Source organism: Bubalus bubalis, chromosome 2 (genome assembly GCF_019923935.1).
Source record: "Bubalus bubalis isolate 160015118507 breed Murrah chromosome 2, NDDB_SH_1, whole genome shotgun sequence".
NCBI lineage: Eukaryota > Metazoa > Chordata > Mammalia > Artiodactyla > Bovidae > Bubalus > Bubalus bubalis.
Window position 1 is genome coordinate 11,871,969 of NC_059158.1, and position 24,205 is coordinate 11,896,173.

General features: G+C 44.1%; 1 protein-coding gene across 16 annotated transcripts in view; it reads right to left on the minus strand.

The window, feature by feature from the left end:
• Positions 1-24,205, minus strand: part of ATXN1 (ataxin 1) — a 405,519-nt gene that overhangs the window by 279,326 nt on the left and 101,988 nt on the right. The gene's annotated exons all lie outside the window — the stretch shown is intronic.

A 24,205-nucleotide genomic window follows, 5' to 3' on the forward strand; every position in this document is an offset into this window, starting at 1 on the left:
CTTCACAAATCCCGTTTTTTCTGTCTTCCCTGCAAGGCTCTAACCTCAAGGAAGACAGAAAGTGAGTCCTGTGTGCATTTCCCCAGCAGCTAGCAGGATGCGTGATACAGAGTAAGCAATTAAAAACACTTGTGACATTAGCTGGAGAAGGAAATGGCTACCCATTTCAATACTCTTGCCTGGAGAATCCCATGGACAGAGGAGCCTGGCGGGCTGTAGTCCATGGGGTCGCAAAGAGTCAGACACGACTGAAGCAACTCAGCATGCACACATGCTCAAGAGTGTATATGTGTCATCTGTTTCATCTGCTTCTTGAACCACTGCATCAACATCACCCAATATCCAAGTCCAAGATCCTCTCCCAACAAATCTTCTAACTCAAAAGGGACAGACGCCACCACTCAGCTCCTCTGGACCACACAGCATCTGAGGAAGATCAACTCCTTGAAGGAAGGTGAAGAAGAAACAAGAACAGGCTGATGAATGACTCTACATTTTGGGTGATTTTAGCATATTCCAACCAGAAAAGAACTGATCATTCTGAGCAAAGATGTTAATGAGCCCTGCAAACAGAAATTACCACAACAGAACCATAGACATCTTAATTAATTCTCCTCCAGCAATATTAGCACTAATGATCACAAAGTCTTCAACAGCAGTACAAGCAAAGATAGAGACACAAACACACACTTTTGGTACAACTTCAGTACAGACACACGCACAGGACTGTTCAGCATCCGTTTTTCTGAAAACTGCCTAAACACACAGGTGGGAGCAGTCCTGTTCATACTATATGATTCAAACCCCAGATACACTGTGGGTGGGTAATTTGGGGTTTCTGTTTGTTTGTTTTGTTTTCCAGCACTGAAGGCCCATCTGCCCCACCCTTTACTAAAGTCCACGAGACATCCTTGTGTTCTTATCAAAATCCTCTGTTTCTCTGAAGCTGCCTCTAATGAGGCAGTAAAAAGAGAACTAATTAGTAAAACCAGATTTCAAAAACAAACAGAAAAGCAGGACAAATTTCTTGAAAATAAAAACCCAATTTTTTCAAAAGTTGATCAACGTTGCCTGCTTAGAACCTCTATAACCCTCTAGTGAAAGAGGAATTTATTTTTTCAAGTCCTGACCATTTATTAGATATTGTTAAGGAGACAATGAGAAAGCTTCTGGGAGGGTGTCCGCCATGTTTTTCCTTTTCAATAAGCCATGGGTCTGTGGACAGAATCACGGACCTAGACTGGATCTTAGCACTCCTCTTACTGGGGCAACTTCCTTCCAACTATGGGTGTTTCAGTTCAGATCAGTTCAGTCGCTCAGACGTGTCCGATTCTTTGCAATCTCATGGACTGCAGCACGCCAGGCCTCCCTGTCCATCACCAACTCCCGGAGTTTACTCAAACTCATGTCCATTGAGTCGGTGATGCCATCCAAACATCTCATCCTCTATCATCCCCTTCTCCTCCCGCCTTCAATCTTTCCCAGCATCAGGGTCTTTTCCAATGAGTCAGTTCTTCACATCAGGTGGCCAAAGTACTGGGGTTTCAGCTTCAGCATCAGTCCTTCCAATGAATATTCAGGACTGATTTCCTTTAGGATGGACTGGTTGGATCTCCTTACAGTCCAAGGGACTCTAAGAGTCTTTTCCAACACCACAGTTCAAAAGCATCAATTCTTCAGTGCTCAGCCAGCCTTCTTCAAAGTCCAAATCTCACATCCATACATGACTACTGGAAAAACCATAGCTTTGACTAGATGGACCTTTGTGGGCAAAGTACTGTCTGTGCTTTTTAATATGCTATCTAGGTTGGTCAATAACTTTTCTTCCAAGGAGCAAGTGTCTTTTAATTTCATAGCTGCAGTCACCATCTGCAGTGATTTTGGAGCCCAAAAAAATAAAGTCTGTCACTGTTTCCACTATTTCCCCATCTATTTGCCATGAAGTGATGGCACCAGATGCCATGATCTTAATTTTCTGAATGTTGAGTTTTAAGCCAACTTTTTCACTCTCCTTTTTCACTTTCATCAAGAGGCTCTAGGTGTTTCACCAGGTCTTTCTCACTCATTCATTCCTTCAATAAGCATTTGGGCCCCTCTGTATTTTGTGATGGTCTTGCTGGGGGTTAGAGCCAAACAGGAGACAATCATAAGCCCCCAAGTGGAGTTCTCCCCAGGGAAGGACACAAGTCACTCTGTTGTCAAGTTAAAGTGATGAGGCTGACTTAAAGAACCAGTCTTATCACGTAACAGTATACCTCACGTGTATGTGTATGTGCTCAGTTGCTACGTCACAGCTGAGCAAAGACTCAGTGTCCAAGTATTTGCGATCCCATGGACTGTAGCCCGCCAGGCTCCTCTGTCCATGGAATTTTCCAGGCAAGAATACTGAAGTGGGTTGCCATTTCCTCCTCCGGGAGATCTTCCCAACTCAGATATCGAACTCGCATCTCTTGCATTGCAGGCAGATTCTTTACCACTGAGCCACCAAGGAAGCCCATATCTCACATACAGATAAAGAAACTCAAGGGCCCAAGTGAGTACAAGACAGTGTGGGCCAAATGTGCACACAAACATGTGCTGAAGTGTGGAGTAGGGTGACTCACAAGGGATTCATTAGAAAAAAGCTGAGAGAAGCAGTCACTTCAATACATAAAGGTAGAGAGCCTCTCTCTCCAAGCACCATGCTGACCAGAGCATTTTATGCTCATCTGTAAATCTGCACCGGAGAAAATAAGCAGTGATCTTACCTCCTAAATGCTGACATTAAAATAATGCATTATTTAAAATGAGCTGCTTAGGTAGTAAACTAACATTCAAGGAGTTCATGAAATTGGAAACACTAGAATAGGAAGTAAGAAGATAATGATACTTGTCAGAAGATATTAAGAAGACAAGTCAATAAAAGGGGTCTGTTCACAGAATGAGTCTAAATACAAAATGGTCAGATTGATACTCAGAAGTATGGCTTTTAACAGAAATAACAATAGAGAGGTTTCATTATGTAAATGGCTTATATGTCCGCCCAAAGTGCATGAAGAGGTAATTTGCATCTTTGCTAATCTGCATTTTTGTTGTCGCAGAAATGTCAAGAATTTCTCTTGCTGACTTATGAGGGAGCCTTTCATTGGTATACCATAGCCTTTAGTTAGTTAGCGTTAGTTCAGTTGTGTCCGACTCTTTGCAACCCCATGGACTTTGCAACCCTCAGGCTCCTCTGTCTATTGAATTCTCTAGGCAAGAATACTGGAGTGTGTAGCCACTCCCTTCTCCAGGGGAACTTCCCAACCCAGGGATCGAACCCACATCTCCTGCACTGAAGGCAGATTCCTCACTGTCTGAGCCACCAAGAAAGCCCATAGCCTTTAAAACGGAGAAAAAAAAAAAAAAAAACACCACTGTGCTCTTAGTTGCTCTTAGATAATAACATATGCTCCTGGATGATGATGATAACTTCTGTGCTGGACACTGCTCGGTGCGGCAGAAGCAGTCATATGAAGCACGGTTATTATCCCAGGTTCACTGCTGAGAGATGGAAGCGGCTTGCCCAGGGTCTCGTGGTCACTAACAAATGCAGGCTGGATTTGAATTCCTGTCTCGCTCATGGACCCCCAAGCCACGCTTCTTTCCAGTGCCCTGCATATCCAATGGTGCAAACTCTGCCGGTATCATGACCATAACGCTTCAGAAGGTATACAGAAAGATGGCTACAGCTGGTCAGTCCTGGGTGCACATCTCGCTACCTGTCCCACTCGGTGGCACCCATATTTGCCACCTGAGACCCCTGGATAATTGGTGCCATACTCTGGTCAGCTCTGGAAATGATTCAAATTACTCAGATCACATAGGGCTCACAAGTCCACATCTCACATCAGTCCAGAGTTAAATCATCTGTCCCACATCTCCTCTGGGGGTCTTGCTGGACTTTCCATTAATATCTTAACTGGATTTCCACCTCACCACTCCTCAGTCAGACTCTTGGTTTCATGATCCACATTTCATAGGACCCTCCTCTCCTCAGTTCTCAATTATTATTATGATTAAAATCAGCGCTCTGAAATCCCAAGGTGATTGACTGTAAACCTCTCTTCTCAGCCACAGACTTGCGTTAGAAAGGTCAGTCAACAACAGTTTCGTTTCAGCTACCTTGACTTATTTTCCCTATCTATCTGCTGAACAATTCTTCAGTTCTCCATCAAATAACTAAAAACAAATGGAAACCCACTCCAGTATTCCTTTCTGGAGAATTCCATGGACAGAGGAGCCTGGTGGGCTATATAGTCCCTGGGGCTGCAGGCTGACATGACTGAGCACACAGGACATCAGAAGGAAAGAGGAAGAGAGGAGAAGCTCTAATGCTTGAAAGAAGAGTGTGAGTTTAACTTCAGACAGCGCTGGTTTCGAGTCCTTATTCTATATCTCAGGGGGCAGCTATTAATCTGATTCCCTAACCCCGGTCTTCTCAGGTGTCTCCAGCGGTAAAGAACTTGCCCATCAATGCAGCAGACATAGGAGACACCGGCTGGAGCCCTGGGTTGGGAAGATCCCCTGGAGGAGGGCATGGCAACCCACTCCAGTATTCTTGCCTGGAGAATCCCATGGACAGAGGAGCGTGGCGGACTGCAGTCCATGGGGTCACAAAGAGTCGGACACGACTGAAGCGACTGAGCATGAGCATGATGAATGGTCTTCTATCATCTGTGAAACAAAAGCAGTAAAGCTCACCTCCTGGGGTGGGGCGGGGGTGGGGTTTGGGTTTAAATAGAGGTTGTAGGTCATGCTCCTAGGGTTGTACCCAGCAAAGGATAAAGTTCCTTCCTCTTCTGTTTTCTTTGGTCGAAAAGGAATAAGTAAGTGTTGGCTGCTCAGTCATGTCCGACTCTGTGCAAATCCATGGACTGTAGCCTGCCAGGCTCCTCCATCCATGGGATTTCCCAGGCAAGAATACTGGAGTGGGTTGCCATTTCCTTCTCCAGGGATAGAACTCGGGTCTCCTGCGTCGCAGGTAGATTCTTTACCATCTGAGCCACCCGGGAAGCCTTCGACAAGGAGTAGCTTTGCCTCATTCACTCAGCACCCCTCACTGTCTCCTTAAGGAATGCCCAGACCCTGGCCTGTGCCCTGCAGGCTGGAAGCATCCAGGGACAGCAAGAGAGGGAGTGAGCGTCTCGTCACGCAGCCAGCCTGGCCGGCAAAATCTGCTCCTCTGTCAATGCTGCCACAGGCACACATATGGCTGTAACAAGGACACATGTGGCAACATGCCTGAAAAGGCAGAAGGTAAATGCTCGTTTACACTCTTATTTCCATGAGATTAGGGGGAAGACACTGAGTTTTTGCTCTCTTGAATTTCTTCTGAGCTGAATTCCTACAGGCAAGATTTTTGTCAATGACCCAGAACTGCTTAAGCTTCCAAGAAGCCAAGCAACAAAACACAGCAAGAGCAGATAATAAAACCCGGGTAGCGGGGGTGGAGGAGGCAGTAAGGGTCCCATTCACAGTGCTTCAAAAGGCAAGAGGGGCTTTCAGGAAAACAAAACCCAAGAGTTACCATGTCAGCACTACAATTTCACAAACACCAGCCTCAACAGAAACCTGAAAATGTGAAACTGCTAGATAATCTGAAGTTTAAAGGAAAAGCATATTTTTTAAAAATGGAAAATAGATGAGAACTGCCAATACCTAGGGCACTCATTTTTAGAATATCTTCCCAGGTGGCGCTAGTGGTAAAGAATCCACCTGCCAAGGCAGGACACCTGTGTTCGATCCCTGGGTTGGGAAGATCCCCTGGAGGAGGGCATGACAATCCACTCCAGTATTCCTGCCTGGAGAATCCCATAGACAGAGGAGCCTGGCGGGCTACGGTCCATGGAGTCGCAAGAGTCAGACACAGTTGAAGCTATTTAGCAAGCACGCACATTGATATTGAATTTCTTATTAAATGTTTTTGTTATGAAGACACACTTTAAAAGAGGCATAGATAGCTTGCTAACCTGGCCACTTCATAAGATTTTCTTGTTTGATAGATTTAAGAGATTTAAGGCACAGCCATAAATCTTTTCCAAACAAGGAGGATTATAAGCAAAGTAATTAGTTCATTAATTAATTAGACAAACAAACCAGCCATTGACAAGCCTAGGGAAATTCCTTCCACTGCTTTTTTTTTTTTTTTTTCCAGTTTAGGAGGGGAAAACCTGGGAAACAAACATGACCTACTACAGCTACGTTTCCTCATTTTATTTTTTCCCCAAGCAGCCACAAATCCAGGTCGCCCGTTTGCTTCCAGGTCTTGCCCAAGTTTAAATCTCTTACCTAATGCCGACCATCTGGAGCCCTCAAGGGGTTGCCACTGTGCCCTGCATTTGCCCACAGATGCTGCTACACACCCCTCCCCCAGAGGCACCTGCCTGACCAGAGTGTGTCAGAGTGGCTGCCAGGGCAAGACAGATATGTCGGAAAAGGCAAATATCTCCCGCTGTCCGGGAGGGGCTGGAGCAAGGATCCTGAACAGCTCCAAGTGATTACAGACCTAAGACTCGAAGCTAATTAATGGAAACTGAAGTGAAGGTGGTGACAGCTGAGAGCTAGAGTGTGAAGCTCCTGTCATCTGGGGGAGAGAACCCAAGGAGAAATCCCCTAAGGGCAGGGCATTAAGGCTTGCACTTGATTTGCTTTGCAGACCTAACACATTTCTGTTGAAAACATGTCTTTACACCCTGGAGAGACTTCATAAGGTGCTGACCTGCTACTGATTCCGGCAATGCCTGCACCACAGCCCACAAAGTAACTCTTTGCTCACTGAATTCGGATCTCCCAGCTGTCGTCATAGGGAGGGAGGTCCTTCAGTCCAGCGAAACAAACCTATTTGTTGTCCAGCTTCTGGATCTCCGATCCTCACAAGCAATCATCTCCAGCATCAAATGCCCCTTTGTCCTCCACATCACACCATCAGGACTCTTTCCTCCTATAAAACACTGTTTAAACCACCCTCTCCCTTATTCCCATCTAAACGAACCCTCTCTAGCTCTCGCATCCACACAAGCAATAGACTTAGGTCTTACTTCCCACTGACATAGATGTTTCTATAGCGAAAACATTAATCCAGGGACTTCCCTGGTGGTCCACTGGTGAAGAATCCACTTGCCAATGCAGGGGACATGGGTTTGGTGCCTAGTCCAGGAACTAAGATACCACATGCCGTAGGGCAGCTAAGCCCACATACCACAACTACTGAGCCCGTGTGTTCTACGGCCCAAGAGAAGTCATTGCAAGGAGAAGTGTGCACACAGCAACTAGAAAATAGCCACAACTAGAGAAAGACTGCTCAGCAATGAAGAGCCGGCACAGCCAAAACAAATCAATAAATAAAATTATAAACACACACACAAAACAACACAGTCATCCAACTCATGCTTAATGTATAACTTTGGGCAATTTACTTCTTCTTTCCCGGCCACAGTTTTTTCACCAGCAGAAGGCAGATAACAGCAGTACCTATATCAGAGAGTCGTTGTGAGAATTAAACATTTATCTTTAATGTGTGTATGTATGCAGACATACAGACTTAGGGCATGCAACGTGCTTAGCACAGTACTTCGGGTACATGGTAAGCACTCAGAAAGTGTCCATGCTTTCAACAGCATGACCGTCATTGCTGTTACTCTGTCGCTCGTGCGCCCATTTGCATCGGTCTCCACCACTTGATTACTAAACTCTTGAGAAAAGGAGCTATTCTTACACACAGCCCAGAAAATGAGGACGCGACAGAAGTTCAGTAAGTGTTAACTGAACAACTAAGCAGCAGCTTGGCAAGGATTCAGGTATTTCGGACTCAACCTACACTGCTGATTACAAAAGCTCATTCCCATGTGTGAGTTTGGGCGAAAACAAGCACGATAGTATCTGACTATTTAAGGAGGACAGTGGTAAGATAAATAAATACTCCTGAATCTCCAGAGAAAGGAATTGTAAGAAGGCTTTGGAATAAGAAAAAGGATCTACGAGGGCCCCCAAACATCTCCAGAAGCATCCTGAAGATAAAGACTGAAGAAAAAGTGAGAAGGTGGCACGGAAGCCAGCCCAGCACTGCTCACAGGGACAAAGCTCAGCCCCTCATGCTGGGGGAAGGGCAAGGGGCACCTCTTGCGCGAGAGAAATACCATTCCTTGAAAGGTGTTTCCCAGGTGTTAAGTTACCCCAGGTCTCATCCCTAACCCCAGCAGTATTCAGTTCTCCTGCCTGTGGAGAGAGACATCCACCTGAATTTACACGGAGAGTATTTCCACTCCGTGTGCTAGACCACCCTCTTCGTTTCTGCCTGCCTGCCACCCGCTTCGCTTCCACCTGCTTCACAGAGACCCTCCTCTGTGAAGTCTCATGTCTCTCTTAATCTTCAGATACAGACTGTCCCAGGCCAAGGCAACCTCCCAGAACTATCCAGGCTCCTACTGACCTGCCCCCTATAGAGGAGGAGACTGTTTTGGAGAGGTTAGTCATTTTCCAAAAGTCACAAAAGTAGGGGCAAGAACTGAGCCAGAACCGAGACCTGGACTCTGTGACCAGTACCCTCCTCCCAAAGCAATCTAGTTTCCAACTCTGCAGCACCCTGCCTGCTCACTGCTTCCATTCCCAGCCCTTCCCAGACTCAGAGGTTGCTAAGTCATGAAGATAAACTGTGTTGTCAAGCAGGTCACTGAAACAGGCCTCCTTGCTCTGGGAGGACTAAATATATTTGGCTGTTTCTACTCCATGGTCACCCTGCTCTGCATCACACCAACTGCCGTTCACTCGTAGCAGTCCATGACATCACATCTCCCTAAGATTTCTGACTAATAAGCAAGTTAAATGGCTAATCAATAATATCATGAACTGATTTAAAACCTTTTTTACAGACACATTTGGGTTGGCCAAAAAGTTCATTTGGGTTTCTCCATTAAAAAAAATCCAAACAATTTCTTTGGCCAACACAATACTTAATTCTTTCTTTCTTTTTTTTTTTTTAATGGATTATATTTTGTTGGGGTCTTTTTCTCTCAGGCCATCACAATGCTAGTTCAGCAGGAAATGTCATACTTTGAATGCAAGAGGCACTAAAAAAATAATCTAAACTAAATCAGCTTTTTTACTCCTAACAACCGACTGGGAACAATAAAAGAACTCAAAGAAAGAAACGAATTTAGCACACTAGAAATCAACAGCTGCTTCTCAAATCAAAGTTACCTGGAAAAAGAAACTGCTTAGCAGGGAGAATAATTTACCTTCAACTAACCATGTCAAGCTAGGAAAAAAAACATTTTGCAAAATAGCCATTAAATTAATTTTTCTTTAGGTGGCTTGGGGATAACAGAAGAAGGGATATAGTTCAGTTTGACTAAACTCCTAAGAAACTCTGATATACTGTACATGCTCCAGGCAAATGGCAAGCCGGGGGGAGGGAGATTCCCAGGAATATGTGAATCATAACTGTTAGTCATCCTTCGGGAAACTTAGGAACCAGCTCCTATCAGTTAAGTGCATTATTATTTGCTAAGTGCCCAAGATATACATTTCCCTGGAAACAACTGGTGAAGACACTACAGGCTGTGCCCGGCCTCTTCACTGTCCTACTGTGTGGGCTGGCAGATTCAGGGTAATTTCATATCCTAGTGTGAAGGAGAAATGAATATATGTAATTAATACACACACAGGTACATGCATGCACACAGAACTCTGGGCTTCCCAGGTGGATCACTGGTAAAGGATCCACCTGCCAATGCAGGAGATGTGGCTTTGATCTTGCTGGGTCGGGAAGATCCCCTGGAGCAGGAAATGGCAACCAACTCCAGTATTCTTGTCTGGAAAGTTCCATGGACAGAGAAGCCTGGCTGGCTACAGTTTCTGGGGTCGCAAAGAGTCGGATACACCTGATCCCATGCACACAGATAGGCACGTGTATACATATTCCTAATCAGAGGTGGATCCAGTGTTTGGGGTCTGAAGCTGATAAAGTTAGATAAGGAACAGAGCGGTGAATAGGGACAGGAGTGGGTCTTTAAACAAAGAGTTCACAAAATTATCTGCATAAAATTCGACACTGGGCCTTAGAAGGGGTCTGTACAAGTGAGAGGCTGTGAAGTTGAAGTGGCATTAGCTTGCAGACAGCTGTGCCTGGTCTGTAACACACTCACGTGTATTTGAGCAACTCAGGGTGGGGATGCCTGTCAGAGGCCAAGATCTACATAGTTCACTACAGCCCTCTTCAGCATCAAGTGTATCGTAAATACTTTAGCACACATTTGTGCTGAGTTCAGGTGGCCACGGGAAAAACGTTTACACAGTGTGTTTTAGACAAGCTGCTAAGTGAATTCCAGTATGCAGCTTTACTACCGTGGCAGGAAAACCTGCCATCCACAGTAATGGATTAGGCAGCCATACCTACAGTCTGGAAACCCACCTAAAGGTACCTAAGAGAGTAGCTTGGACCAGAGTCACCGTGTAGCTAAACACAGTGGTTACAATTAAATGTGGACAACGTGGGTTGGAACGGTGCCCCTGAAATCAATGAGCTTAGGTTGGGGCTCAAGCAAAGCTGGGGAAAGGACAGTTTACAACATATGGTGTTTGCCACCGCCCCGCACTGGGAACCCAGGGCAGGGAGAGTCCTCTATTGCATCTTATTTATGGCTGGAGAAAATGAGAACAGAGAAAAACTCTGAGCACCTCAACATGAACTCAATCCATAGAGCTCTTTTTCACCATAAGAAAAACATGTACCCTAAAAGAAGATTCGAGAATCACAGGCTTCTGGGATTTTGAGGCAAATGTCCACCTTAGGCCAGCAGAAGGTCATTCCTGTTCCATTAACTTTCAGGAAGTAGATTAGCCCCTTCCGGGCTTTCTTTATTCAGGCTCTGGGAGCTCCAGGGTGCCAGTGGAGTGTCGCTGAGATCAGCAGTGGCGGCTAGAATAGAAATCTGAAAATAACACAATCGCTCCGCCACGCCAACTCACTACTTTTAATTGCGGCTCATTAAAGATGTAAATAGAAGAAGAATTATGTGCACCTCTACTACAATCTCACGGCTGCAGTAAAATGGCACTGCTTCTGCCTCTATGCAAAAAAGAATACTTCTGCTTTGCGTAATTATCACCGCAAGTGGAAGGCAATGATTCACCAATTTTCCAACAGCAGTGTGATTCACATGTTTCTGCTTGTTGTTTGACAGAGGCAGGTAGACAGAATGATTCATTTAAAAATCGCCCAAAAGAAGAATAAAAGTCACGTCCGTCAAAAGATGGAATCTAAAAAATTCTGAACTCTTCTTAGTAGGTACTACAGAAATGCAAGCCTGCTTGAGGAAATTCTGCAAAGAATTTAAGCCAAAAGGGGGATAAAACCAAATCGAGGAAGAATCAAGAAGGAATGTGAAACTAACTACCCAACAGGAATCAGAATTTTGTCTTAGAAATGTTATTTTCTACTGTGGCTCAGATCATGAACTCCTTATTGCCAAATTCAGACTTAAATTGAAGAAAGTAGGGAAAACCACGAGACCGTTCAGGTGTGACCTAAATCAAATCCCTTATGATTATACAGTGGAAGTGGGAAATAGATTTAAGGGACTAGATCTGATAGATAGAGTGCCTGATGAACTATGGACTGAGGTTCGTGACAATGTACAGGAGACAGGGATCAAGACCATCCCCATGGAAAAGAAATGCAAAAAAGCAAAATGGCTGTCTGAGGAGGCCTTACAAATAGCTGTGAAAAGAAGAGAAGCGAAAAGCAAAGGAGAAAAGGAAAGATATAAGCATCTGAATGCAGAGTTCCAAAGAATAGCAAGAAGAGATAAGAAAGCCTTCCTCAATGATCAATGCAAAGAAATAGAGTGAAACAACAGAATGGGAAAGACTAGAGATCTCTTCATGAAAATTAGAGATACCAAGGGAACATTTCATGCAAAGATGGGCTCGATAAAGGACAGAAATGGTATGGACCTAACAGAAGCAGAAGATATTAAGAAGAGGTGGCAAGAATACACAGAAGAACTGTACAAAAAACATCTTCAGGACCAAGATAATCATGATGGTGTAATCACTCACCTAGAGCCAGACATCCTGGAATGTGAAGTCAGTGGGCCTTAGAAAGCATCACTACGAACAAAGCTAGTGGAGGTGATGGAATTCCGGTTGAGCTATTTCAAATCCTGAAAGATGATGCTGTGAAAGTGTTGCATGCAATATGCCAGCAAATTTGGAAAACTCAGCAGTGGCCACAGGACTGGCAAAGGTCCGTTTTCATTCCAATCCCAAAGAAAGGCAATGCCAAAGAATGCTCAAACTACCGCACAATTGCACTCATCTCACATGCTAGTAAAGTAATGCTCAAAATTCTCCAAGCCAGGCTTCAGCAATACGTGGACTGTGAACTTCCAGATGTTCAAGCTGGTTTTAGAAAAGGCAGAGGAACCAGAGATCAAATTGCCAACATCTGCTGGATCATTGAAAAAGCAAGAGAGTTCCAGAAAAACATCTATTTCTGCTTTATTGACTATGCCAAAGCCTTTGACTGTGTGGATCACAACTAACTGTGGGCAATTCTGAAAGAGATGGAAATACCAGACCACCTGACCTGCCTCTTGAGAAACCTATATGCAGGTCAGGAAGCAACAGTTAGAACTGGACATGGAACAACAGACTGGTTCCAAATAGGAAAAGGAGTACGTCAAGGCTGTATATTGTCACCCTGCTTATTTAACTTCTATGCAGAGTACATCATGAGAAACACTGGACTGGAAGAAGCACAAGCTGGAATCAAGATTGCCGGGAAAAATATCAATAACCTCCGATATGCAGACGACACCACCCTTATGGCAGAAAGTGAAGAGGAACTAAAAAGCCTCTTGATGAAAGTGAAAGAGGAGAGTGAAAAAGTTGGCTTAAAACTCAACATTCAGAAAACTAAGATCATGGCATCTGGTCCCATCACTTCATGGGAAATAGATGGGGAAACAGTGGAAATGGTGTCAGACTTTATTTTTTGGGCTCCAAAATCATTGAAGATGGTGACTGCAGCCATGAAATTAAAAGACGCTTACTCCTTGGAAGGAAAGTTATGACCAACCTAGATAGCATATTCAAAAGCAGAGACATTACTTTGCCTTCAAAGGTCCATCTAGTCAAGGCTATGGTTTTTCCAGTGGTCATGTATGGATGTGAAAGTTGGACTGTGAAGAAAGCTGAGTGCCAAAGAATTGATGCTTTTGAAATGTGGTGTTGGAGAAGACGCTTTAGAGTCCCTTGGACTGCAAGGAGATCCAACCAGTCCATTCTAAAGGAGATCAGTCCTGGGTGTTCATTGGAAGGAATGATGCTAAAGATGAAACTCCAGTACTTTGGCCACCTCATCTGAAGAGTTGATTCATTGGAAAAGACTCTGATGCTGGGAGGGATTAGGGGCAGGAGGAGAAGGGGACAACAGAGGATGAGATGGCTGGATGCCATCACCGACTCAATGGACGTGAGTTTGAGTAAACTCCGGGAGTTGGTGATGGACAGGGAGGCCTGGCGTGCTGGGATTCATGGGGTCATAAAGAGTCGGACACGACTGAGAGACTGAACTGAACTGAACTAATGAGAAAAACAGTTTCCCGTATCTTCTTTTACCCATATTCTCATAGGACCTAGTTTGTGAAATTAGAATGAGAATTATATTTTGTGGATGATTATTGATACAATAGTGAAAACAAATACATAGAAAAGTATGCTTGAAACATTGTGTTAAAAATTAACCTAAGGGCCAGACACAAAAGGACAAATATCATATGATTCCAGGTAGAAGTGGTACTCAATGTTGGCCAACTCATAGAGGTAGAAAGTAGAGTAGAGGGCACTAGGAGCTGGGAGAGGAAGGAACAGGGAGTTCATGGTTAATAGGTACAGAGTTTCTTTTGGGGAAGATGAAGGAGCTCTGGAAATGAACAGTGCTGATGGCTGCACAATATTGTGAATGTACTTAATACCACTGCGTTGTTACACTTAAAATTGGTTAAAGTTGCCAATTTTATGTTACATATACTTACTGCAATTAAATGTATATATATGTGTGTGTGTGTGCGCGCTAAGCTGCTTCAGTCGTGTCCAACTCTGTGCAACGCTATGGACTGTAGCCAGGCTTCTCTGTCCACGGGATTCTGCAGGTATGAATACTGGAATGGGTTGCCCTGCCCTCCTCCAGGGATCTTCCCAACCCAGGAATCAAACCCACCTTTCTTAACTTTCTCTTGGATGGCAGGTGGGTTCTTTACCACTACTGCCACCCAGGAAGCCCCCTATATATATATATATATAGTATGTTTAAACATAAAATTCAGGACACATGCTGGATTGATGGCTGGGTTCCCAGGAGACAGTGCTGTTGGTTCCCTGACTCTCTCAAGTGGATGAGGATAGGACAGGCAAGGGAAGGGATGAGGCCAGTGTGGATGCTCACCAGGAAATGAAGAAACGTCCACTCCTGCAAAGAGGGGGACAGCTACAGCTGAGCTAAGCCTCTGAACATCAGCACCAGCACGGGAGCAAGCATTCAGAAGTCCTGATTTAAATGCATTAAGCAGATCTGATCTTTTGTAGGCTCTTACTCAATTTCATAGAGCAGATAAGCACTCCAAAATTCGTCAAGTTCATAAATATGGATTTGGGTTGAATTTGCACAATATGCGCTTGTAGGTTCACTGGCCATGACCTTTGATGATGGGAATTGAACTTCCCCTTTCACTAAATGTCACTCCAAGTTTCAGACAGATTTGGAAGCGAATGCTGTTCTGTGCCCATTACTCAGTGTTTTTTAGTATCATAAATTTGGTTTCAATCAGGCAGAAGAAGCAAAGCATTTAGTGTTCCTGCAATGTAGTCACTCTCAAACTCTATTTTACTATGAAGAGCAAGTTCTGTCTACATGACCGCCCAACACAGGGCACAGGCCCTTACACAAGTGGCTAATTTGATGACCTTCCAGAAATGGCCACCTGCCAGCAGTATCATTGAAACAGGATGCTGGTCCTGAAGACAGTTGAAAACAATCCCTTTCTCATCAACTCCAACCAAGTAGATTAGGTCCTTGGAGGGCTCTAGTTTCTCTGAAAGCAGCAGAGTGCAAGCCAAGTGCCCTTAAACCAGTGGAAGAAACCACCAGAGTGGAGATTGGAAATCAGAAGTGTTCGAAAGAGGTAGGGGGTGATGGCAGGGTACAGGCAGGGGTTCGGGGAGAGACCAGGGTTGGAATCCTAGCTTTATTCCTATAAGCCCATGTGATACCCTTCAACACCAATAACCTCATCCTTTATAATAACATATCATTTGAATGTAAAAGTCACACCATTGTCCTTCCTTGTGTGTGTGTGTGTGTGTGTGGATCAGATGAGATGAAATAGGTACAGACACAAAGAAATTGATATATGAAGTATTCTTAAATTAATTTTCTCCTTAAAGGGGAAAATGTACAAAATGTGTCTCCCAGGTTTTGCTGAGGAAGCTTTTAAAGAGAGTCAACCAGTATTTATGGAATATCCACCATTTTAAAGTGTTAGTGCTATTGCTCACAAGCAACACAGGGAGATGTAAATTATGTCTTTAATTTTGAGAAAATTTGAGTCTAACAGCAGATAAGTAAATCTCGGCTAAGTCTGATCACAACCCTCTCCCATTCCCAAACCTTCAGTGGCTCTCCACCACTTCAGAAAATATTCTGACCTTAATATGAGAGTAATTCAATAGTTTATCTGTAAAATGGGGACACCTACGTTGCAGGGAATTGCGATCAGAGCTAATTTATATAAAGCACCAATTGCACAGGCTGGTGTAAGGTGGCTATGCAATTAGTAATTCACATTAATTAGTATCATCATCATCATTATTAAATCAGTCTCCTTCCTCCCAAGCTCTCATTATTCCACCTCACACACCTTACCCTGGACCCAAACCAGTCCCTGGGGTTCTTTCGGCACCCAATGCCCGTCCCTTCTCACCTCTGCCACATGGGATCCTAGCTTGTTTCCATGCTGGGCTCAGAACGCCTCCTCCAGATCCTCACCGCCAGCAAGGAGACCAAGCCTCTCACTTCTCTGTTTTCTCACAGCATTTCCTTCCTCACCTTCCCTAACTGAACTCACTCATAGTTTCCCCCTCCATAACTGATTGTAAATTCATAAACTCAGTTTGAAGGAAGGCAAAGGTTGGAAAAGTTTGATTACCAAATGAGGACCAATCCAACTGAATACCATGACAGGAACATGATAACATTGTTGTTTAGTCACTAAGTCATCTCCAACTCTTTGTGACCCTGTGAACTGTAGCCCTCCAGGCCACTCTGTCCATGAAATTATCCAGGCAAGAATACTGAAGAGGGTTGCCATTTCCTTCTCCAGGAGATCTTCCCCACCCAGGGATTGAACCCACATCTCCTGCATTGGCAGGCAGATTCTGCACCACTGAGCCACCAAGGAAGCCTGGCAGGACAATAACAGCTAACATTTTGTTACAGCTTTAACTTTTCATTTCATTCTCACAACTGATAGATGCTGCTTAATTTCTCCTAGTCCATGGATGGATGAACCAAGACCCAAGTAGGTTAAGTAACTTGGTGAACATGACACAGCTAGTTAGGGGCAGATTTGTATTCAGACTCGGGAAGTTTGCCTCAAGAACCTGTGCTCTTACACTGCGTGACATTGTTTTCCAATGGCATTATAGCAATTTATTATGTCCTATTTTAAAAAACCTCTAAGGACCATAATCAGTTCTCTCAGGGCTGGGTTTTAAAACTTTAGATCCATCAAGGTGTCCTGTTCTGCATTTAGATCCTTAAAGTCTCAGGAAAGGACTTCCTAAATGGGCTCCTCTAGCTTGCAGACTCCTCTGCGTGCACTCACCAACACTAAACAGCCTCCGGGAACTACAGCCATAGGATCAGCCCATGGACCCACATACGTGGTCTGCAGAGGGCAGTTCAAGATAAGCACCTACTACCCCGAGTAGCATCTGAAGCTGTAATGAAACTTATAGATGTCTATTGCCTGCTGGAGGTTTTGTCACGAGGTAGTTAGGATGCTTTCGAGGACTGGCTCTCACAAAAGGGCAATTTGACAGTCAGTACCTCCTGCTAAATGAACTGGAGCAGTCACCAGGCTAGGCTGCAGCCCCGTGGATAGTGCAGCAGAGGATAACTAACAGTGTGCATTCATCCACCTAAGCCCTGGTCTATTTCTTAACGCATCTTCTAGAGAGCCGAAGGGTCTGGCTTTCACATGAACGCGAGGCACAGGACAGGAAAAGAAGAAAATTCAGCAAAGGTTCTTCACTGTGGCAAGCCAAGATCAACTCACATGCAAGGCTGAGAAGTGATGTGGTATTTAACGCATCTCATCAGTAGTCAGTGTTGTTGACTGGCCAATTTCTTAAAATCTGCTCATCTAACGATGGCTCAACTTTTGGCGTAATTTTATACACAAGAAAACTGAACGCTGGGTAAGAATAGCATGCAAAGAAAAAAAAACTGGCAAACCTCAGTCTTGCTGAAGAACTCGTTAATTCTAATAGTTTGTCTCTAGATCCTCTTGGACTTTTATGTAGACAGCTATATCACTTATTCAATATTAATAAAAATATTTTGGTTCCTTTTTAAAAAAAAAACCTGGCAAACCTCAAATTGAAATTCTCTATTCCCAGCTTACTGACTCTAACTAAAACATTAATAGGAAAAATTATATGTTATAAAATAATATACAGTATTAAACATTCTTACCCTGATGACAAAATATTCTTTAAAAAGATGTGTAACATGCCTCACACATTCATCTCCAACAAATCCCATTCTGAATTCCTTGCAAACAAGTGCCAATAATGATGTTTTTAGTGGCATTTTTAACACGTGACACTAAAAAAACCATCCTACTCCCCCATTTGAAAAGGAAATTTTGAGGATGCCAAATTAATTTTGAAGATGACTTTTCATTCTATTTAAGCCAAGATATTTTTTCTCCTTTGATATTTTAACCAAATAGAATTCTTAGAAATGAAAAAATAGTAACAAGTATATTTCCAGAGCAGAATAGCCTTTCACAATTGAAAACTTTACATCAATGCTTTCCTGCTATCCACTCTTGACTTTTTAAATTCCCTTAGGAAAAAATACCACCTATTCATACTATGTTGCCAGCACTGGATGTGTTATTTCTTTGGATTTATGATTTGGCTGATATGATTTTTCATGAAATAATACAGTTTTTTGGGTTTTTTTTTAAAGCAATTTCTAGTAACTTCACTGATATGGCTACTGAGAAGCTGACATGATCCTCCGTGATGTTAGAATTTTCAAATACCAAAGATCCACCCTATTTCTTTAGTGAAAATGGTCTGATGCTGAATCTAACAACTTTTGTAAAAACTATTTAACCAAAACATTTCCTTTATATCATTTCTATAACAAGGTAATTAGCACTGAGCTTATCTGAAAAATGTTACATCTCCCCTGAAGGATTACTTGTATATTCATAAATGAATTCTTTCCTTTCTTCTCACCTTCCATAAATATATACTGAGCTAAATTATGTGGCAGAATGGGCTTAATACTTGGAATACAAGGTTTAAAATAAACCAATCTCTGCCGTCATGAGCCACCCACAGAGATAACTTTGTAAACAAAGAATTGCAGTACATAGAGCAGGAAAAGGGGACATTTCTATTTGGCCTCAATGAAAGAGGAGTCCACTGGGTACAGAAACAGAATCTCACACCGAAGAATCAACGTGAAGAAAGGCATGATTATTAAAATACACAGTATGTTCAGAGTAGAAAGAAGTGTGTGGAGAGATGTGAGGGGTGGCAGATGAGGTTTAAACACTAAGCTGATAATGAGTTCCTAGGGGGTCTCAAATATCATGCGACAAAATTCACTTTATCTCATAGGGAAGAAAAAGCTAATGAAAACGCTTTAAATTTTTCCTTGCATTTCATCCTATTCATTCACTGCTATGAAAAATACCAAGAGAGATATTTTTTAGAAAAGAAGTACCAATCACTCTCATGCTGCAAACATCTTTCCTGTTTGCTTTATTCACGTCTACTCTTTGCTGACAGGCACCCATTCCCATCATGACTTTGTGACCAATACGTGTACACAATTTTGAATTATGAATTTTACACTTAACATTGTATTAGAAACAGTCTTCTGTACTTCCAGACACTGTGAAGGGTTTTCAGGAATAATTCAATCAGATCCTTTTCTTTAAGAAGGTAATTTTCAAAATAGTAGGATGAATGGAATACAGAAAGGAAAGACTGGAGGCAAGAATACTCTTTGGGGGCTTCCCTGGTGGTCCAGTGGTTAAGAATCCGCCTTGCCATGCAAGGGACATCGGTTTAATCCCTGGTCCGGGAAGATCCCACATGCTTTGGAGCGACTAGGCCCACCCACCCCAACTGCTGAGTCCACACGCAGCAACTACCAAAGCCTGAGCGCCTAAAGCCTGTGCTCAGCACAAGAAAAGCGACTGCAATAAGTCCATGCGTGGCAACTAGAGACTCACAGCGACTGGAGAAAGTCCATGCACAGCAACAAAGACCCAGCACAGCTAAAAAGTAAAATAAACCTTAAAAAAAAAAAAGGCAGACTACTCTTTGGAAGTGGCTGCCCTGGTCCAGGCAAGTGGTGCTAACAGCCTGAAAGAGAACTTGGGTGAGGAAAGGAGAAGAGTGGACAGTCCGTAATCTATTTAAGAGGCAAAACTACATGTGGTCAAGAGATGACATACAGGAAGAGGAGGCGGTGACCAGCCTCGGTGACTAGGTGGTTGGTGACCTTGTTTCTCTAAACAAGGAACCTATAAAGGGAGACAGGAGAGTGACAGGTACAGGTTTAGACTCAAGGTGAAGACACCTTTGGAATATTCAAATCAGAGCCATCTGGGAGGAAGTCAGAAGCCAGTGACCTTAAACTCTGCGGAGAAAGGGGAACAGTGTTAGTCATTTGAGCGGAGCTGATAATGATGCCACGAAGCAGTGAAGCCTTCAGGGCGCGCCGTGCGCGTGCAGGAACCAACATGGGTGAGTTTCAGTTTTCACTCCGACAGTGTGCAAACGTGGCCGTTTAATTCTAACTTCTTTTGAGGCAGAGCAAACACCTCCCTTCAAAGCTCTCAAACTGTCACCAAGGAAGGGTACCTTCCACAGCAATCAACGTGGGCTTTGATGACGCCTATTACAAGACAATTCACTGCGTTTCCTGAACTGGTGTGGTTTCACTCACAGTTAGACCAAACCACACAGCTGCTCTGAAGGGCTGATGTAATTATTAGCCCGTGATGGTATCAGGAGAAGAGCGAGCTGTAACACATCTCACCGAAGGCATGCTTGGTGCTGCTTTACCGCCCAGCGTCTCAGGGACGCGGAAGGTAACTAACTCCTCTGAACTAGAATGTATTCGGAGAGCTCTCCGACCATGGTCTTCAAGGAGGCTGCTGAGCTTGCTCTTTTCTTCCATCGGCCTTCCAGAAGCAGGGCCTAGGTGGCCATTCAGAACCCCTGCAATTCTCAAGGCTGCCTTGTGCTAAACAGCACAAGTGACATAGTTTCTAACTAGACAGATCTCTTTTAAAAGCAGTTTTTTCTCTTTTCAAACTGTGGACAGCTACTTAAAAGGAAATATTCCAGGCACCGCTAAAGACCTCCCAAACAGCAATGCCAGCACCTGGTATTTCGTGAAAATCACACACTTTATCATTTCTTTAATTTTCTCCCCGGTTATCGCTTAAAGCCTTTAACAAAGGCTTGAAGATGCTTATATCAGTAACTTATATCTGGAAGAAGTCACATAGAGGAAAATCAAGTCAGGTCTCCACGAAGCACATATTAAAAAGCCTCTTTTGCCCTTAACACCACTTTGGAAACCCATGCGTTTCTTTCCTTCCCTTAGCTGAGAATCTGATAAAAAGCCCCATCTACTCTGGTCCACTCTCTGCTTACCAAACCCCCAGCAGATGAGGTTAGGTGGAGACCAGGAAGAAGATGCTTTCCTGTCACCAGGCTCAAATGTGCTCTTAACACAAGCTTAATTCAGCTCTGGCGCAACTGTGCTAAGAAAAAAACAGAGACAAAGCAAGAGTCAAAAGAAAGGCTGCAGAAAGTGTCTGGTGCCTGGGGTAGTGGTTATCCCAGCAGCTAATAAATTTCCTGATTCCCCTACTTGTTCCCGCCTCAGCCAGCCAGGCTTCTGCGAGTTCTTCGGTTTAGTTTTTGGCTTGAACTAGCTGTCAGGTGTTCTGCCGGTTGTGGATCCTCCAGCAAAGCCCTTCGGGAGACGCCCCAGAAGCAAACACCACATCTCTTCTGGATCATCCAAGGCCGGGCTGGATGTGGAAGAGGGAAGGAGAGGGCCAAGCATCACCATTGCCATCTGTCAACGTGAGAGTCAGATCCTGAATCTGCCACCACCGCTGTGGGGGCTTTGACGTGTGTCCACTGCAGCTCAGCTTTTTCCCTTCCAGCAATGGGACCACTCTCCTGCCACCCAAACGGACAACCTGCGAGGCTAACAGCTGAAAGTAATAGCATTAAAACAAACAGCTATAGGCAGCCGAGGAGGCCCCGGGAGCCAAGGATACAGCATCCAAGTCACCACGGCACCGCGCCATCCTCCCATCCTTCCCCCATCCCGTCGGCTCCATCGAGTCCTGTGCCCACAGCTAATGTTTCTGCTCTGCTAGACGTGGGGTTAGGGCTCCTGCCATTACCAGGGAACAGTCAAGAGTCAATGGTAACACAGCAAGAGACACAACCAGAAGGTTTCTAAAGGAGCCGCTGACCTAGGGGAACATTTCACACATTTAGACACAAAGGGGTTTCTCAGGGGTTCAGAGAATACGCTGACTCCACATCCTGATCAGGTCGGGAGATAGAAGAGCGATTGTAACCCTCATGGTTTGACACTGCTCAGATCAACAAGGAAGTATTTCCTGGGCACATTAAGTTGTGCTCAGATCTGGACCCTCTGCTGTGGGCAAGGAGACCAAGAGGAGGATGAAGAAGTAGCCTCAGAGAGTTACTCGCACACCTCAGTGCGGAAGAGCTCTCTGCGAGGAGTTTCCTGGGCTCAGCACCCTCAGAAATTGTGACTCATCGAGCCCAGTGTTGCTAAATCTGCAGCTTTAATACACACGTCCCAGCGATTCTGCTGGAGGGGGTGCTGGGGCTTGGACCACCTTTGAGAACCACAGGGCTATGACCTGATTCCTGTCCTCAAGTCTACAATGCACAAAGTGGTGTACAGCCAAGGATTTTTTTAAGATGCAGGCTGTCATTGGTACAGGAGTTCATAAGGAGAAGCCAGTCGTTAGGTCCTGGGGATTCAGGGCAGACTTTGTGAGTGTGAGCCAGGCTTGGCAGTCAGGAAGGACTTCGATAGAAAGAGACAGCCCCATGCAATCATCTTAAACCAACCTCTCTGTTCAGAACAAGGCATAACAGAAGATGGAGACGGGGCTACAAGGCCACCACTGAACAGGTAGAGAGGCTTTGTACGTTGACTGCAGGGAGGAGACGGTCACCAGGAAAATCATAAAACTGGCATCTCCAGATAACACTGTGTTTGCATTTTTTCATTCTGCCACATTCGTGTGGTTTCCTGCACTTCATAATTTAACATTTGTAAGAGGAAAAAAAAATGCTGTTATGAAACCCAAATAATGCACCACTCTGAGGCTGACAGCGAGCCAGCTGCTAACAAGAGTGACATGTGAACATCATTTAACGTGTCATTCACAGCTCTGCTTCAGAATAAGGGATACCGAGTAAGAAAGAGAAATCATAAATTCCATTCAACGTGAAACAAAGTTTGGGGCTCTGCGGGGTTAAAGGGCTGGCAGAAAACCCATGACACAGTGACAGCGGGCACAGAGAAAGAAGAAGTTAGATCCCCAAGAAAAAAATAGAGGACAAGAATTCAAAAGCAACCTATCTCGTTTATTCTAATGTTATATTCATAGAGCACTATGCCATGTTTTCTTTAATGCTGCAAGGGAATAAATTACGAGCTGGACACTGCAAAACCTGCTTGTCCAAAGGGCTGTGTCACCAAACAGAAGGAAGGAGCAACCCCAGGTGCCTGCACCCTTTTCTTCACAGTGGCTAGTCCAGTGAGCCCCCTGCCAATGATGACTTGCCAAGGGCACACCATAAATTCAGAGAAGCAAGAATCAAAAGGTATAATTATTTCATTAACTTCATTAGAATGAACTGTGGAATTTCACATTTGCAAGCCACCTTGGACATCCTCAAGACGGTGGTGTTTTTACAGGTGACTCATTCCAAGAGGGTGGATAAGTTGTCCAAGGTCAAGATATGTGAGCAGAACTGGGCTTCCATCTGAGGCCTTTGTTTCCAAGAAATACACTGAAGCAGGCTGATAAAACTTCCTTGGAAGTCCACATTATTTTGGTGTTGAGTTTGGAATTTATTATTTATTTATAGCTTGGCACATTTGCATTCCACCCCTCTCCCCTCCCCAAACCAAGACTGTCATTCCAGGACACCATGGTTAGTTAAAAGGTTCACAATAGGGACTTCCCTGGTTGCTCAGTGGTTAAGAATCCACTTTCCATGCAGGGGATGCAGACTTGATCCCTGGTCAGAGGACTAAGATCCCACATGCCGCTAGAGCAACTAAGTCCTTGTGCTACAACTACTGAGCCAACGCAAGACCCTGCATGACACAATGAGGACCCCACATGCCACAACTAAGACCCGATGCAGCCAAATAAATAAATGAATAAATATTTTTTTAAAAGGTTCACAATAGATCCTGTTGAATAGGCTCTGGAAACTCGCAGTGCCTCTCACCTTGCTCATCCCAATACTTCACTTAAAGGATAACAAATGTGCCCCTAGACTGAATCTACTGTCTCTCACGTGATTAACCCAATATTCTCTCCACTGAAATGCAATACACGGAAGATGAAGTTTGTTGCCTATGTGTTTAGTTCCGTTCTTTCTAGTCTTTCCTAACCACCAATGCATTCCGCTCAAATCCTACTCTTCTGCACATTTCAGAAATGAACACGCTAAGTCACTTTCATTGTTCTTTCAGCTCTCCAGCACTTGATCAACATTTCCTCAACATCCTGTTGCTTGGGTTGTAGAGAACTTGAATAAGATGTCCTGGGACACCAAACCAACGATG